The sequence below is a fragment of the Phaethon aethereus genome, assembly GCF_964289735.1.
Source record: "Phaethon aethereus genome assembly, chromosome: 17".
Classification (NCBI taxonomy): Eukaryota; Metazoa; Chordata; class Aves; order Phaethontiformes; family Phaethontidae; genus Phaethon; species Phaethon aethereus.
Window position 1 is genome coordinate 9,008,247 of NC_138593.1, and position 16,177 is coordinate 9,024,423.

A 16,177-nucleotide genomic window follows, 5' to 3' on the forward strand; every position below is an offset into this window, starting at 1 on the left:
TTGAGACTTGCACAGCTTTTCATTTGAAGTGTGTGTAGTGTCACTGCAAAGATTCAGCCATTGTCATGGCAACTGCTGCGGTGCCACCCTGTCAACTTAGCCTTGCAGGAAAAGCTCTCCCATAGCACCCTCACCTTAATGATCTGTGCATGCCCAGAACTAACCAAGTGTTCTCCAGCAGGAAAACCTTAAACTCTTCCTGCATCACTTGTACAATTTCAGAGAATATAAAGAGACAGTGTGACTCAGTGGAGAGATCCTTGGACTTGAGATGCCTCAATTATGCTACTTCAGTGACCTTGATTGAATCAACTAATTTGTGCTTCAGTTTCCTTACTGTAAACTGAGCGTGACAACAGAGGCCATATCTAACATCCTTAGAGGTGTTCTGATAGTCAGTAATGGTATAGTAATTGCACGTGTAAAGTGCCGCACTCTCACTTAAATTCATTGGCAGTGAAGCTCTGATTGACAATCTGCAAACTAATCCTATATATAGGTGGATCTAATCTATTTACAGACACCCTGTACAATGGGTACAGTTTCTAGGCTAATGTCTAAACGCTAATTTTCAGTTGGTCTGTTATTGCATAAGATACTAATGCACTTTGTAGAAGGTGCAATGCCATCCTATTTGGGGAGTTGCAGGAAACCTCTCCTAATCAACCTTCACTTTAGTGCCATCAGTTCAAGGTGGAGTGTTGGTTACACTGCAGAGCAAGGAGCCTTCTTAAGGATGCAGAAAAAGAAAGGAATGCAAAACACAGCAAGGGCTTCAGCGCTTTCATGCCTTTCCAGATGGGATTGGAACATAGGTGCCACTAAAGGGGAAAGATGGAAACCAAGGATTTCTGCAAAGAAATGGATCTTGCGTAACTTTAAGATAAAAATCTTCCATGTGGCATATCTGATGGGAGACGTATCTGTCTCTGAGCTTACACAGCTCGTTATCATATTCAATTGCTAGAAATCACACACTCTTGAAGAGGTTTTGTTTGATAAATTTGAGAGACCCCCATTTAATCTAAGCAGAATAATTTTAGTCTGGTGTGGTGGGTTGACCCTGGCTGGATGCCAGGTGTGCACCAAAGCCACTCTATCACCTCCCTCCTCAGCTGGTCAGGGGGAAGAAAATACAACAAAAGGCTTATGGGTCGAGATAAAGGACAGGGAGAGATCACTCACCAGTTACCATCACAGGCAAAACAGACTCGACTTGGGGAAAATTAGTTTAATTTATTACCAATCAAACCAGAGTAGGATAATGATAAATAAAAACTAAATCTTAAAGCACCTTCCCTCCACCCCTCCTTTCTTCCCAGGCTCAACTTTACTCACAATTTACTCTGCCTCCTGCCCCTGGGTGGCACAGGGGGACGGGAAATGAAGGTTGTGGTCAGTTCATCACATGTTGTCTCTGCCGCTCCTTCCTCCTCAGGGGGAGGACTCCTCACCCTCTGCCCCTCCTCCAGCTCCCCACGGGCTGCAGTTCTTCGTGAACTGCTCCAGCCCGGGTCCCCCCACGGGTGCCGTCCTTCAGGAACAGGCTGCTCCAGCCTGGGCCCCGCGGGGTCCCAGGTCCTGCCAGCAAACCTGCTCCAGCCGGGGCTCCTCTCTCTCCCCACGGGGCCACAGGCCCTGCCAGGAGCCGGCCCCAGCACGGGCTGCCCACGGGGTCACGGCCTCCTTCGGGCATCCCCCTGCTCCGGCGTGGGGCCCTCCCCAGGTGCGGGTGCAGATCTGCTCCCCCATGGAGCTCCATGGCCGCAGGGGCACAGCCGGCCTCCCCGGGGGCTGCCGTGGACCCTCTGCTCTGGCGCCTGGAGCCCTCCTGCCCCTCCTGCTCCAGGCTGGGGGTCTGCAGTTATCTCTCCAACATTCCCCCTGCCTCACCCAGTAGGTTGGGGGTGGGCAAGCTCTTGGGAGGGGACACAGCCAGGACAGCTGACACAAACTGGCCAAAGGGATATTCCATACCACATGATGTCTGCTCAGCAAAAAAAGCTACGAGAGAGGAGGAGGGCAGGTGGGGCATTTGTTACTACATTTGTCTCCTGGAGCAACCGTTACGTGGACTGGAACCTTGCTTCCTGGGAAGTGGCTGGACATCGCCTGCTGATGGGAAGTAGAGAATAAATCTTCTGTTTCACTTTTCTTCCTCACATGGCCTTTGCTTCTGCTTTATTAAACTACCTTTATCTTCATCCATTATTTTTTTCAATTATATTTTCTCCCCCACTGTCCTGCTGAGGCGAGGAGTGATAGACGGTCTTGGTGGGCACTTAGTGTCCAGCCAAGGTCAACCCACCACATGACTACATATCTCCTGCTAGATTAGGTTAGGAGACTAATCTGACGGCATTTTGAAAGAAGCCCTTTGATGTGGAAAAAGGCATGAGAAACTATTCATTTGTGTGCTAAGAGTAAAAAATAAATTCAGTTATACATTTTTGTTCACTTTTTTACTAGTAGTTTCCTGCTAAGCATCTAGTTTACATGAGAGTTTCTGGATATTAAAGATTCTAACAAGATTGCTAGGACTTTGAATTGTTCCATAAGATAAGACAAATAAAATTGCAGTTTTAAAACCCTTAAAAGCTCTGGTCAGATCTATGCCATAGAGTATAATTGGCTCTGATGAGATCAGCTCTCAGCTGAAGCAGAACCTCGTTACTAAGATTGAAAAATCATGCAAGTTTTAATGATCAAAAAGCACTCAGTTTGAGTGACACAATGAAGTGCTATTTCAAAAATCAACAATTATAGATTAATCTCTTTCATATATTATTAAAGCCATATTAAAGTGAGTTTTCAGCTGGAATCTCTGTGGGCAAATGTAACTGCAGTAAGAAGATTTGTTCCTGCGATGCAGCAAATGTATGGTTGGGGTAATAAACAAATACTGGGGTGCAGTGGTGTTAAGTTTCCTGTAATCTTACAGTTAACACCGATGTCCTTATCTGATGGATCTAAAGATGAGATTTCAAGAACTTGACATCATGAATTTCCTATAAAATGTTCCTAGGTATGATCACTGAGCTTAATTGATAGTGTGCTTATGATCGCTTGAAAAACCGTGAACTAGAAGCAGAGAACTAGTTCAGACCTGTTTTCTATCATTCTGGAAACTTCGTTTGCTCTCCAAATTACCTGCAACCGAACATCATAAAACGAGAAACTTTCATAGTTTGTAGTTATAGGGTGGGGGCAGGTTAGTGTCTGTGTGGGAGGCAGAGGTTTTCTCAGTCTTTGTTCAAGACAGTTTAGGAACACGTTCATATCCTGAACAGTCTAAAGGGTCTTGTGAGTTATTACCTAGTTTAGAATGCTAGTAATTTTTTTTTCCTGGAACTTGTTTGCTCTAGAGAGGAATAAATGAATGAAGGCAATTCTTTGTTTCAAAATGATGAACTAGAGTTTCCTTTTCTTCTGATTGCTCTTGGTTTTTTAATGGAAATCAGTTTTTGCTGCAGCACAGCATTTGAGCAGCCCTGAAACCATTTCTAAGCCTTTAATAATTTTATGGGCTAGGCATTCTGGCAGGGGAAAGTTTCTAGTTCAGGGTTGTTATCTGTGGTAAACTGGATAATGTCAGACAGGAGAACTTACAGTGCTTTCAGAAGCTGTCTCATCTGATATTAAAAAATAAATATATATGCTCTGGCAGTGTCCAGAGTACCGCTGTCCTCATGAGGAAAGATTGTGGAAGAGAAGCTTTTTGTTTCCTCTTTGTTGAAAGGAGAATATTTTTTCTGACAGTTGGAGAGAGAGAAGATAAATTTTTTGGGTGGTGGTAAGAGGTTGCAGAGAGCCATATGAGAAGAGGACAGGACTGACAAGAAATTACGCATGTAATCCCAAGCTGTCCTTGGGACCTTGCTAAATTTAGTACTTTCAAAAGTTCCTGCTTTGGGGCGGAGGGGAGTCTTGCTGAAATCCCTTCCTCGATATAAAGCAGGTCACTGATCGTGGCGTTGGCTGTCTCCTCTGCAGTGTGTTCTCTTCGGCACTACCACAGTGCGAATGCCGCTTTCTCCTGTGTGCACGTTAAATACGTAGCGTAGTACAATTCCTTTGCTTTGTTCACAGTCCTTATTTCTGAGCAGGAAGTGACAGGAGGCTCATGCGTTATGGGGAAGATCAGGATTAATCATATCTGTGCAGAGGAAAACAGTGTCTCGGATGGCAGAATGTGCGATAAGGTTTTCTGAAAAGAATCAGCATTGATATGTGTCAACCCTCTGAAGATGTTATAAAGGTTGTAACGTTTAATCCTCCTGATGTGAAAGTGTTGGATTGTCCGCCTCTGTTCATCAGTGCTGGAACATGGGAGGAAAAATTCCAAAAGAGCAAAACAGCTTTTTATATGGGATCTGGAAGTTATTCCTAATTAAATCTAGACCTCTGTGCTATTTGGTTTAAGCAAATCTCATGACTTCTTGTTTATGCGCACACACATCCAATGGCATCAAAGTAGATGTTCTGGGGTACTTTGGGTGTTGAAGTTCAGCTGTGGCTTCAGTTGATCTCATTAGGGAGTTGAAAGTTTTCAGCCATAAGGAGACATGTGCAGGTACATTTCAGCCTGGTGGATGACCTAACTCATTCTCTCCTTTAAATCAGTTATGAAAGTAGTTATTAATTTATCTTTTCCGTTTTGATTATTTAAGCTTACTTCCATTTTAATGGGAACAGAAGTTTAGGAGAGTCAAGCAGAAATACTGAACTAGGGCTAAAGCTGCTTATAGTTGAACAAGTCTATTTTGTTGGGGCAGGGACATCACAGAAAAGCTGAATTTATTTGGAAGCTCAGCTTTGTGTGTACTCTTGCCCTGATGAGCAGCCTATGTAGGTAGGGAGTGAGATTTTGGGTGAACTTGTCAGCAGGTGAATTTCTTCTTTCTCCATTATCTGAAATGCTCAGTTGCTTTCCTTGTAGCCTGATGCTGATGATAGATTTTCTATTCCAGAAGGTGAGTGTTTAAATTCACTTATAAATCTTTGTGTTACTGCTCCAGGAAATTAGACTTCCTGGCACTGTCAGGGTAATGACTTTAACTTAGTAGATTACAAAAATGCTGGCAATTTGTCTTCAGCTAAAGGCAACATGTCGTGGGGCGAGAGAAACTTCACTGAAGCTTTACTCTGACTTTAGGTTTGTAATTAAGATTAGCTGCTGTTCTCATTTCACTGCCATTTTAATTTGCTTTCTTTAAATCTTTACAAGTTGACTGAAGCACTCACCTGCCCTTTCCAGCTCTCTTCAATCATTTGATTGTTGTATTGTGAATAAGTGAATAGAACTGATTGATGAATGGTACCATCCACACCCCTCCTGTTGCCTGCTAGTGGAAGTTGAGGGACTGAGAAGATCTGTCTGAGAGCAAGTAGCACATTCTTGTATTAACTTTTTAAAGTATTTCATGCATGTTGTTGAAAATTCCTATCAGAATTAAGTATCTCTTATTTCTGTTGCTTTACTAAATACAGTGTTCATTTTGGTCCCGTGTTTTTCATAATTTACGAAGTAGTGAAAGAGTTCTCATCTGTCTTCCAATGCTTTGAGTCAGAGAAAATGTATTACCTTGAATGGGGAAATTCCCATATGGAGCATGCCCTTGCCAAACCTTTTCCAGCCCGGTAACACTAAATTCTCATTCTTCTTCTCAACATCTGCAACGAATTCAGAGCAGGCACCTGTGGATTTTTCCTTTCTTGCATACACACTGTTTCCATAGCTGACTGCTAATAGTTCTGGAATACTCTGCTTTTATCGTCATAATCTTCAATTCTTGTGATGAACTACTTGTTTGTTAAAAGCTGGGTTGGAACGTGCCAGTGGGTTGCTTCCTGGCCTGCTGAGCTGTACTCTACATGTGGAAGCCCTTATTTGTGATCTTTATGGATCTGTTAAATTTGATTATGTAGGAAGTAAATTGTAGATTTAGGGCTGAAACTGAAGGGTTTGAAAAATCATTTGGGAAGCTGCAGCTGGAATGTGAATTGGAGATTCAGGAGTACTGTTATGTCTTTTGTATTGTTTCTGCCCTAACATATCTTCTTGCAATGAAAAGAATGAGTCTGAAATAGCTTCTGGTTGTTCTTAAGATGACAACTCAAGCAATTTGGACTAATACCAAATGTACTACAGAACAATGATTATTTTCATTTCAAGTGGACTGGCCTAAGCCTTTAAGAGTTGTAGCCTTTGTTGATATACTGTGACACCTTCTGTGTTTTCATGATGTGTGCGTTTCTTGCATGAGTCAAGTACAGAGAGGGTTTAATGGTCACTCAGCACGGATTTTAAATGGAGTGCAAAATTCTGTCACCAATAGTTAACTTGATAAAACCTCCTTAAACAGAAGATCATTCCAGTAGGAATATCATTCTTTTTACAGAGGTTTTTTCACAGAATTTACAGACAGCACAAGTTCTCTGTAAACCCTACATGAGGTGAGGAGTGATGGGTGGTGGTGACTCATCTGGTGTTGTTCCTTGACTTCTGTCTCAGTCCTAGTCCCAGTCCATACTCCAGGATACCTAAAAGGAAACTTGCTGTATGATTGTACATGATTAGAAATGTTTTGCAGTTCTTGCTTGAGACGTTTTAGATAGGCCAACAAGAGGGGAGAAGAATGAGTAGAAGGGTCTGCATCACTTTTCAGGGACAGCTGACTTTGAAACCTGTTGAATAAACTCTGCTTCATTGTCATGATGTTCCCTGTCACTAGCTATTCTCAGTTCTTGCTGGCTGTTGCTGGGATCAGTCTGTTCTGTGTGGTAGATTTGTGTCAAACCCACGCAAAGCTGCTGGACTTCTTTGCTAAAGCAGTCCTAGTAGTTAGTGATTCACAGTTTTGTCTTGTGATAAGCTCGTGCTGCACAGATGTTGCATGAAATAAATCATTAGTACAATTCTTAAGGTTGCTTTTGTGCAGGTAGTAAGCCTTGAGCAGCTTGGCCTTTGAAGGATGCTGTCCATGGAATGACCTCTGGTCCCTTCTATGTAACTCAGTGGCATAAAGTTTAAAAAAACGAAACAACCCCTTGCCTATTTTTAACAGATATTGAACTAGCTGAGCAGTGAAAGCAGCAGATTTTCCCCAGATAGTGTGTTTTACCCACAGGTACCCCTGGTGAGAGATTGCCATGCAATGCATTAAACAGCAGCAACTAGACAAAACCTTTTGGGCTTTTATCTTGGTGCATGCTGCTGCAACAGGACTTCTGCAAATGTGTAAAGGACACAATTATGCTTTTTTATGGCATTATATTGTTAGAATCTGGATTTAATAAAGTGCTCTGTTGTGTAGGAGTCAGCAAATGCTTGTAGAGGGAGGTAAGTTATATCACTGAACATCACTGAGTGTCCAGGGTTCCTTTATGGTCTGCTTGGTTTTTATGTTACTATTGATTTGATAGGATGAGAGGAAACAGCCTCAAGTTGCACCAGGGGAGGTTTAGGTTGGGTGTTAGAACAAATTTCTCCACTGAAAGCGTTATCAAGCATTGGAACAGGCTGCCCGGGGAAGTAGTTGAGTCACCATCCCTGGAGGTATTTAAAAGATGTTTAGATGTGGTGCTTAGGGACATGGTTTAGTGGTGGACTTGGCAGTGTTAGGTTGATGATCTTAAAAGGTCTTTACCAACCTAAATGATTCTATGGTTCTATGATTTGTGGACCAAAAGTGGTTTTCTTCAAGTGCTATACCCTTTTAACCCTCTCTGGACATACAGGTGACTTAAGTGATGTTTCTAGTTCAGTAGCTAGCTAGTTATGGCAGTGTTTGTCACCCACTAGGTACTATTTTTAATTTATATTTTTAATCCACGGATGTATGCGTGTATTGTCTTGGAATCATCATGGCCTTGACGTGGAAGGTGCACATCTGCCTTATCTGTAGTTTTACTGTCATCGTTGGTGGGTGTGGTCACTTGCATTCATGTAGGCATTTACTATTATATATTCATAGTAGTTATTTTTCCAGGAATATTATAATATCAATAAGGACTTTTCTCAAGTGTGTATGACCTTTCTGAATTCTGCCACTAATTATTTTCACTTGTTAATACCATTCCATCTTACAACATTCTCACTGTGGAGACTACGACAGATATTTTTCTGGCACAAATACTAATGGTATGACTGATACTACACACAGTAACTGTGTACAGTAATGCTGCTGAGACTCTTACAGCTCTGTGTGGGGTGTAGTTGTTCCATCAAATCACGTGAGAGGAATTTGAGACCATTACAGGAACAGCTGTTTACTCAGGTGTTACCTGTCTGCTCAGGAATGTGAAGAATAGTTTTGGCTTTACATTCTGTTAGTTGCTACCATGTTTGTCAAGTTTCTCCTCTCTTGCTTCTGAGAATGCCTTGACATTGCAGCTCTGATCTGTGCTTTCCGATCCCTTGCTTCATCCATGGGGACATCCAGGCAGGAATTGTATTTACAGATGAGACAGGCTAGATTCCTGGTACAGGTGAAATGGCACCTGCAGAACAGAAAAGCTCTTGCAGCTGTAGTAAGGGGAAATACAATGTTTGTGTGACTAGACTATCCTATAAGTTGCTCAGTTAAGGGAGATTTACTTTTGTACCAGGAGGATTTGAGTTGGGAACTTGGAAGAGTTCTGCCTACGTGGAGGGGATATAGAACCAATGTGAACTGGAGAAATTTCAACTGTGATCATTATGTGCTTCTAACACCTCCCCACCCCCAGTATGGACACTTCATAGTGTGAATGTCTTTTTCAGTTTTAGGTTATGTAGCTTTGAAGTTTAAGCTGAGGGAACAGTGAAAAACAACTGCTGGGATGGGGAGGCAGGAGGAGCGATTGTAGTGATACAAGAACTTCATCCAGTCCTATATTTATATGCTGTTATATATATATATGTGTATTTATATACAGTTGAGAATGTGAAGCTCTTCATGAAGTCATAAGGTTGTTCTTCTTGTCTAGAACTTCTTGGCTCTGCTATAATTTGTTTGCCTGTATGTTTTCTACCTCTGTCTTAACAGCTAGAGGTCACATGCAAGATGAGTTAGGAAGACAGCTTGCTTTCTGAATTGTTTCAAACTCTTTCTTCTGAATTAAAAAAAACTGACTCACTCTAAGGTACTTTGGTTATCCTGGAAATAGTGAATGAACATCCACAACTATTCCTCCTCTTTATCCTTCTCTTGCGTTCTTGTTCAGTCTTCCTCGGTGTGTGGAGAGGAGAAGCTGGCAGTTGGAGACAAGATTCTCCCTCTCCATGTTTAGGTTCTTTCACCTGTGGCTCTCATGGGACTATAAAATAACTGCAGTAGTCAGCTTCCAGCTCCTTCTTGCCTGAGGCTGACACCCAAGAATGTAGATCTATTATAATAACTAGCAGTGTCTTCAAAAGGCAAGAATCCCAGGTGGTACATTCCCTTTCCAGCTTGATGTGAATTTGTGGGTAAGTTATAAATGCCCAGAAAATGAGACGTATGCATGTGGTTATAACATCTTAAACTAAAACAACCTATATATACTTGCATAATAAAGTAGCCTATGAAAAACTAAACAGCAGGAGCTCCACTCAAGCACACAGTAATTACAGCAGCTACTAAGGAGATGGAGTGATCTGGAGCTTCATCAAAAGGCAGAGCTGGAAGTAAGAAAGTCTCGTTTTCACGTTCCAGCATCGCTACTGACTTGCTGAGTGGCCTCAGGCAAGTTAATTGCATTCAGATGCTGGGCCTAGAGTGAACTCACGTGTCTGCTACTTCCACTGCCTTCACTAGAATAATCACTGGTATTTTCATTGCTACTGTGATAACCAGCGCAGATGGAGCGCGCCTGATATGTTTGTAAAAACAGCAAAATTCTGCCACAGTATTGTGTGTCGCAACTGGTGCTAGCACCACAGTGATAGAAAAATTGAATAAAACCATAATTTCTGTTAAAGGTGGATAGTAATCGCTTGCCCCAGTGGGATATTGTGTGAATGGACTGAGGACTTCATGTTGCAGAGAGTATTTTGAAAATGCATAATCCTATGCATTGCTTTGTATTCTTGCTATGCATATTACATTTCCTGTGTATTTTTATGGAGAAGTTCAACTGTATTATTTATGATGCCCTATATAGATAGGTATATACAGAAACCAATCCGTAACTCCAGACCTTGCCAAGTTCTACAGCCCAGCTACAGCATTTACTTTAGTTGTAGCAATTTGTGCTCTCTGGCAGTGCAGGATCTTAACCCTTCAACTGCTGATTGGATTTTCATGTTCTTTATACGTGGCTACCATTTCTGATGATAAAATAGTTGATGTTCGAAAGTGATAGTTGTCAGTCTTGTCTTTCTTTTCACAGCCTTCCCGGCACTGTTCGCCCCAGCTAAGAACGGTTAATACTCTTTCCCCACCCTTTGGTTTGTGTATATGTTTTTGCATGTCTCATTTAGCATTTCTGTTCTACAAACAATTCTAATTGTTACTCTACAATAGAATGCCTGTTATTACAAAGCATACTCATTATACAGATGCTGCTCAAGGACTGTTTGTAAAATGAGAGTGTGCCAAGAAAGGCTGCCAGGAATAAAAGCTGGAGTTGGTGTGGAGGTGCTTATCACACATAACTGTAACTGCCTCAGTCTTGGGACTTAGTCACTGCAGTGAAAAACTCCATCCATCCATCCATCCATCCATCCATCCATCCATCCATCCATCCATCCATCCATCCATCCCTGTTGTATTATGTCAGATTTCTGCAGTGCCACTTCTCCGTTTCGGCTAAGAAAAAACAACAATGAAAGCTCAGGGACTTCCCCCCCACCTTTTAGCATAAGGATAAAAAATGAGATGATACTTTGAAGAGGGGTGCGAATCAGAAAGTTGTCCTGATTGCTTAGCCAGTATTGTTGTGAAGTGCAAGGAAGGGAAACTCAGCTTCCATCTGAGTTTAGAGATGAAATTTCATGTCAAAATCAATTACAAAAATAGTGTTGCACAAAGTTACGGTTGTCTCTAGTGTCCATCAAAAGTACCGCAGTGAAGTTCTGCTGACAAAGCCACTTGACAAGTTAAGAGAACAGCACAAAGTTTCAGAACAGCTGAGGCAGAAAAATGTTGTAGTGTTGATTTAAATCCCTTGCCAGATTTCCAGAAATAGCATGGCGCATAAGTAAAGGAAGTAGTTACAGCTCCGGGTGAGTGTTACGAAGGCTGTACCTTTAGGAGTAATGGGAATCTGGACAGCTTTCTCAGAGGCCTACGTGACTCAGATGCTTTCAAAACTCAACGCTAGACAGACATCTCTCGAATCTCACTTGACATGTCTGTCCGGGATGCTCTGTCTGTCCTGTCCGGTGTTGTTCTACCCACAAAAATGCAGGCTAATGCCTCATAATTAAGTGTTGGAACAGTTTCCCCAGAGAGGTTTTGAAAGGTTCTCTCTCAGTGAAGGGTTTCAAGACCTGACTGGACAAAGCCATAAATAACTTTGTCTAAATTCAGCATGGAGCCTGCTTTGAGCAGGAAGCTGGCCCAGGTGACATCCCACATTCCCTTTCAACCTAGTTGTTCTGTGTGACTCTCATTAGCTCATTACAAAGTCAACCAAAAAAAGTCTGTCTGGAAGAACACAGCACATTTTTTTAGGGACAAGTTTTTTCCAAAATAACTTAATCCATGACAGCTAGCTAGGTGACCCAAATGGGAAGAAGAATGAGAGCGCCCATTTGCCCATGGAACCGTGGAAGTGAGCATTTATGCAAAATGCATCTTAAATGGTGGATCTCAGGTTGATTGATTTATTTTATCTCCCCTCTCCAAGGTATGGCTATTTTAAAAGGTAAATATATGGTTGCTTACAACATGTATTTTCTGTGGTGCCAGCACAGTAAACCGTGGAGTCCTCACAGCACTATGTTAATCAATCTTTGAGGGTCTGCTTATAACAGCTAATGATGGGATAGAGAAAGGGGAATAAAAATGAAATAGTTGTGTGATTCTGAACTAATTGCAAATTGAGGTAGTAGAGATCAGGCAAGGAGGCCTTCCTTATAATGCAGCCAAGACAGGGGAGGTACGTGCAGTAAGGTGTCTAGCATTTTTTTCACTTTTGCTCGAACAGTATTTATTACAGGTAATGGAAAGCTTTAATCATGGAGTTAATCCGAAAATTAAAATAAACTGGAATGTCAAATAACTTGTGCATTCTAAATTGCAGAAGTCACTGACGCTCATTAGTCAGACTGAAGCTGCAGTCGTGTTTTGCAGAAAGGCAAATAAAGAGAATCAAAAAATTTAAGACTTCTGTTTTCTCAGCATTAATTTCTAGTGCGCTTACCTACACAGCTACTGCAGTCCTGTTATCTGACTCATTACTTTGTAAACTGCTTTCAGATACCTTAAATGTGAAAGCTGCTATATAAAGCCGTATTTTTTTCTCAAACCCTGAGTGCTCTGCACAGGCTTAAAAGCTCCCCCCTTCTCCAACATGACAGGGGAATGATATGACTTAATGTGCCATATACCTCTAACTGTGGATTGAAGAAAAATGACCTTGAACTGAGAGGCAGGCATTTTACATTGTAAAGCAGACGCATTTACCTCTCAGCTGGAGGGGAGGAATCTTACATCTGCATGGTTTCGAAAGCAATGTCAATCCAGCTGTTCATTGCTCTGAACCCACTGAGAGCCTGATTTCCAACCCAGGCATTTTTCGGGTGATCAGTGTGAATGTTGATCAGTGTGTGGTAGAAAGGAGAGCATTCTTTTTTTGTGGGGGCTCTCAGACCATTAGTTTCAGCCCTGAATTTTCTGTGTCTTGGTCATAGGGAAATCTGGAAGTCTGTAATAGCATGAAGTGTTATTTGTCTGTTTAGGAATAGACCATGTTCAGGCTTATCTGGAAGGAAGGTATGTGAAGAGCAATCCTTTCCACCTCATGACCAGTTCAGTCATGTTTTGCATGCTTTGTGGTCTCCTTACGTTACTGAATATGTTGTTGTTGTTTTTGTAGAAGACATTTAGAGCAACTCCATATTCTTTTTTACCAGTAGCCTCAGTGAAGTGTAAGTACCTGATGCACTGTGACAGTCTACTTGAACAGGCCGAGTCTGGATAGGCAAGACAGAAACAGAGTGGGAGGGGAAAGGGGGACATGGACTGCTGAAGTAAGTTGAGCAGTTACATGGCATTTGAGTGGCAGAGCTGGGAGTAGAAATAAAGTTTCCTGATTCCTAAAGCAGTATGTTTCTTGCTGGGTCATGCCTAACAAGCCAGGTAGCAAGCCCACTCCATATGGAAACATCAGTTCTTCTTGTCCCTCTCATAAAATTCCAGGAAGACTATTTAATGTAATGAGTTTTGTTTTGAGACCTCTAAAATCAAACCAGCAAATACGTAATCATGATTGAGCTTATAATTGCATCTTGTCCTGCTGAGAGCTTAAAAATTATGAGCAAGAAAAGCATCTCCAAAGACTAATTCAAAATGCGGGGAGACAAGAATAAGATCTAGAGAAAGGATCTGTCCTAACTGCAGTGTCCCCAATGACCTTTAAACACTTTGGAAACTGGAAGTCTGCAATCCTTGCAAATACTGGTTTCCCCCTCCTCTTTTGGGGATACTTTGCATATTGAGTCAATAAAATGTGGTAGTGATCACTGCAGAGCACAAAAGGCAACTTGCAGATGTGTAAGAGGAGAGATGAGAAGTGTTGAGGACGACTGAGGTGTTAGTTGCATTGCAGTGTGTTTGGGAGTTCTCAAGGAATGAGAAGGTGTAGGTGTTAGGAGCATGAGACTTAATCCCATTGATGCAGTTGTATGAGCACTGCTTCCAGGAGATCACTTCAGGTTAGTGCTAGTGTCTGAAACTTAACACTTTGGTAAAGGCATGTGTGGCTTACAGCTGCGCATTTCTGCTTAATAGTTTTAATTTTTGCTTGATAGTTAAATCCTTACAAGCAGGTCCTTTCTAAATCCTACATACCTGCTTGCTGAAAGCAATGCTGAGAGTAAAGCCATTGAGATTAAACTGTATTGGCAGTTTTCTGTGTGGCTGGATCTCAGCTTCCCTGAAACATTTAAAATTTGGTGCCACGCCCCTCACTGCAGTCTGGAGGCCTCTTTCTAGATCTGGCTACTGATTCAGATGGCCCATGAGAAGCTATCAGGGCATTCATAACACTGTGTTGCATATATAAGTGATTAGAAATAAGTTGTAACATGATGGACTTTTCAATACTCTTGAGGAAGCATTTCACCTTATTTACACCTATACTGACCTTTTCAGAGTTTTCTACAGGCATGAACAATCTCTACGTGGGTAGTTTTAAGCTCAGTTTTTGATTGCATAATGTTACCATAAGAAAGCTGCACTGAAATTCAAAACTGTCCTAAACAAAGTGGCTGTTGGGTTAGGGATCTTTTCACTGTTTTAACAGTAATGAAGTGGTTTCAAAGAAGCTGTCAGAGTTGCTTTGAGTAGTGTCTGCTGTGGCTTTGTTGTAAAATTTCTCATACGACTTTCTGGTGGTTTGTGAATTGTGAGCCATGCCTGTATGATGGTAAAGATGGGGCCAGGCTGCAGTTGGATGTTTTGTAATGTTCTCCTGCTGCATCTTGAAAAATGTCTCTGTGCTTCCTCTTCATTTCAACTAAGTATCATTGCTACAAGCGGGGACCCCAATCTTTTTTTCTTTTTTTTTAACTTGCAAATAGATTTATTTCTGGTTGTAAAATGTGTGTGTTTGGACAGCCACGGCTTCAGAGAGCTACTTCTCTCCAGATCATGTTGTCTTATCTCATTTTTTGGACCAAATTTAAGTTTTATAGCAAGATCTATGTTCCCAGGAAACCTGTAATTCTATGGCCAAAGGTGGTTTTGTGTCAGTTCCGCCTGTGATTATCAGATACTCCGTGCATCAAATATCAGACATGTTTACATTTAATAGAAACTTTCCTGTTTTTCTAAAAAGCTGCAGAGAATGTTTGGCATAAAGGAGGAGAGTACCCCTTCGCTCCACGCCTTCAATGTTGGTATGTCCTGGTGCATCCCAATTCAAGTGAGGGAGGAGCAGCAGCATCTTCTCTTGCCTCTCACCATCTGTACCCCTGCCTGGATACAGTGCTTTGAGGATGGATGGGAAATCTCTGTTCTTGAAGGCATTAAGGTGTTTAGCTTATGCTAAAATCCATGAGAATTAAGTACCCACATACTGTACCTTGAAAACCTGGGCTGCGAGGTCCATTTTTTGTTAGAGAAGTTGAAGAAAACCTTTGGTTCTTGCTGCTTCCACTCGTGCCTGACATTTATTTGACATTGAAAACATCAAATTCTTTTTCTTGGGTGCTTGGGAGATACTTGAGTTGCTTGACAGCAGCATAGTGACTGTAATTGAGACAGATGAGAGGCACTGGGCTGCCTCTGGGTGCATGTGGCAACTTTCATGAAATGGAGAGAGGAATTGAAACACTTCTTTGACTTTGGAAACTGTATCAGGAACTAATTAGCAATTTCAGGACACAGATAGGATTGGAGGAAGTGTTTGGGTTGGCATATAATAAAATATTTAATAATGTGAGGGAGTCTTTCCATATGGCACTTGCTTATAAAATGCTTATAAGGGCAAGATTGCAGGACTCCGTAATGAATCAAACAGGCTTCCGATTTCAGTCTTGGTGATTAGGAATCACTGACCTTTCATTTCTGTAGGCTGAGACTGGACCTGCTAGCTGCTCCTCAGCTTGGATTCTGTAACCTTTCCCAAAAAATGGTTAGTTGTTTATATCCAAATATTTCCTTCCTACTGGGAAGTATTTTGAAGTGTTTGATGTTTCTGTGAAGGTAGATCCACTGGAGAATAGACACATGTATTCTTCCTTCTTACTTGAGGAATTCAAGCTGTGGAGTTCTGCAGCCCTTCACTGCCTTAAGCAGACAGGCCTCTAACAAGCAACTGAATTTATATGAATAACCAAATACCTGTGTAATGTCTTATGACCATTTATGAGACTTTATATAAAAATCATGATGAGAAGTGGAAGTATAAGTAGACTTGGTGAAGCATGAGTAACCCAGAAAGAAGCTTTCAAATTGGCTTCCAAGCGTAGTTCAGTGTGTGTAAGCTCTGAAGGATTTTGGTTTTTTCCTTGAAGTTGTTTTTCCCTTGGCACTGAAGAAGAAAC

The 16,177-nt window shown here is 41.7% G+C and overlaps 1 protein-coding gene across 1 annotated transcript in view; it reads left to right on the forward strand.

Moving 5' to 3' along the window:
* Positions 1-16,177, forward strand: part of ARVCF (ARVCF delta catenin family member) — a gene marked incomplete at both ends in the record, with an annotated part of 165,429 nt that overhangs the window by 125,019 nt on the left and 24,233 nt on the right. The window lies entirely within an intron of this gene.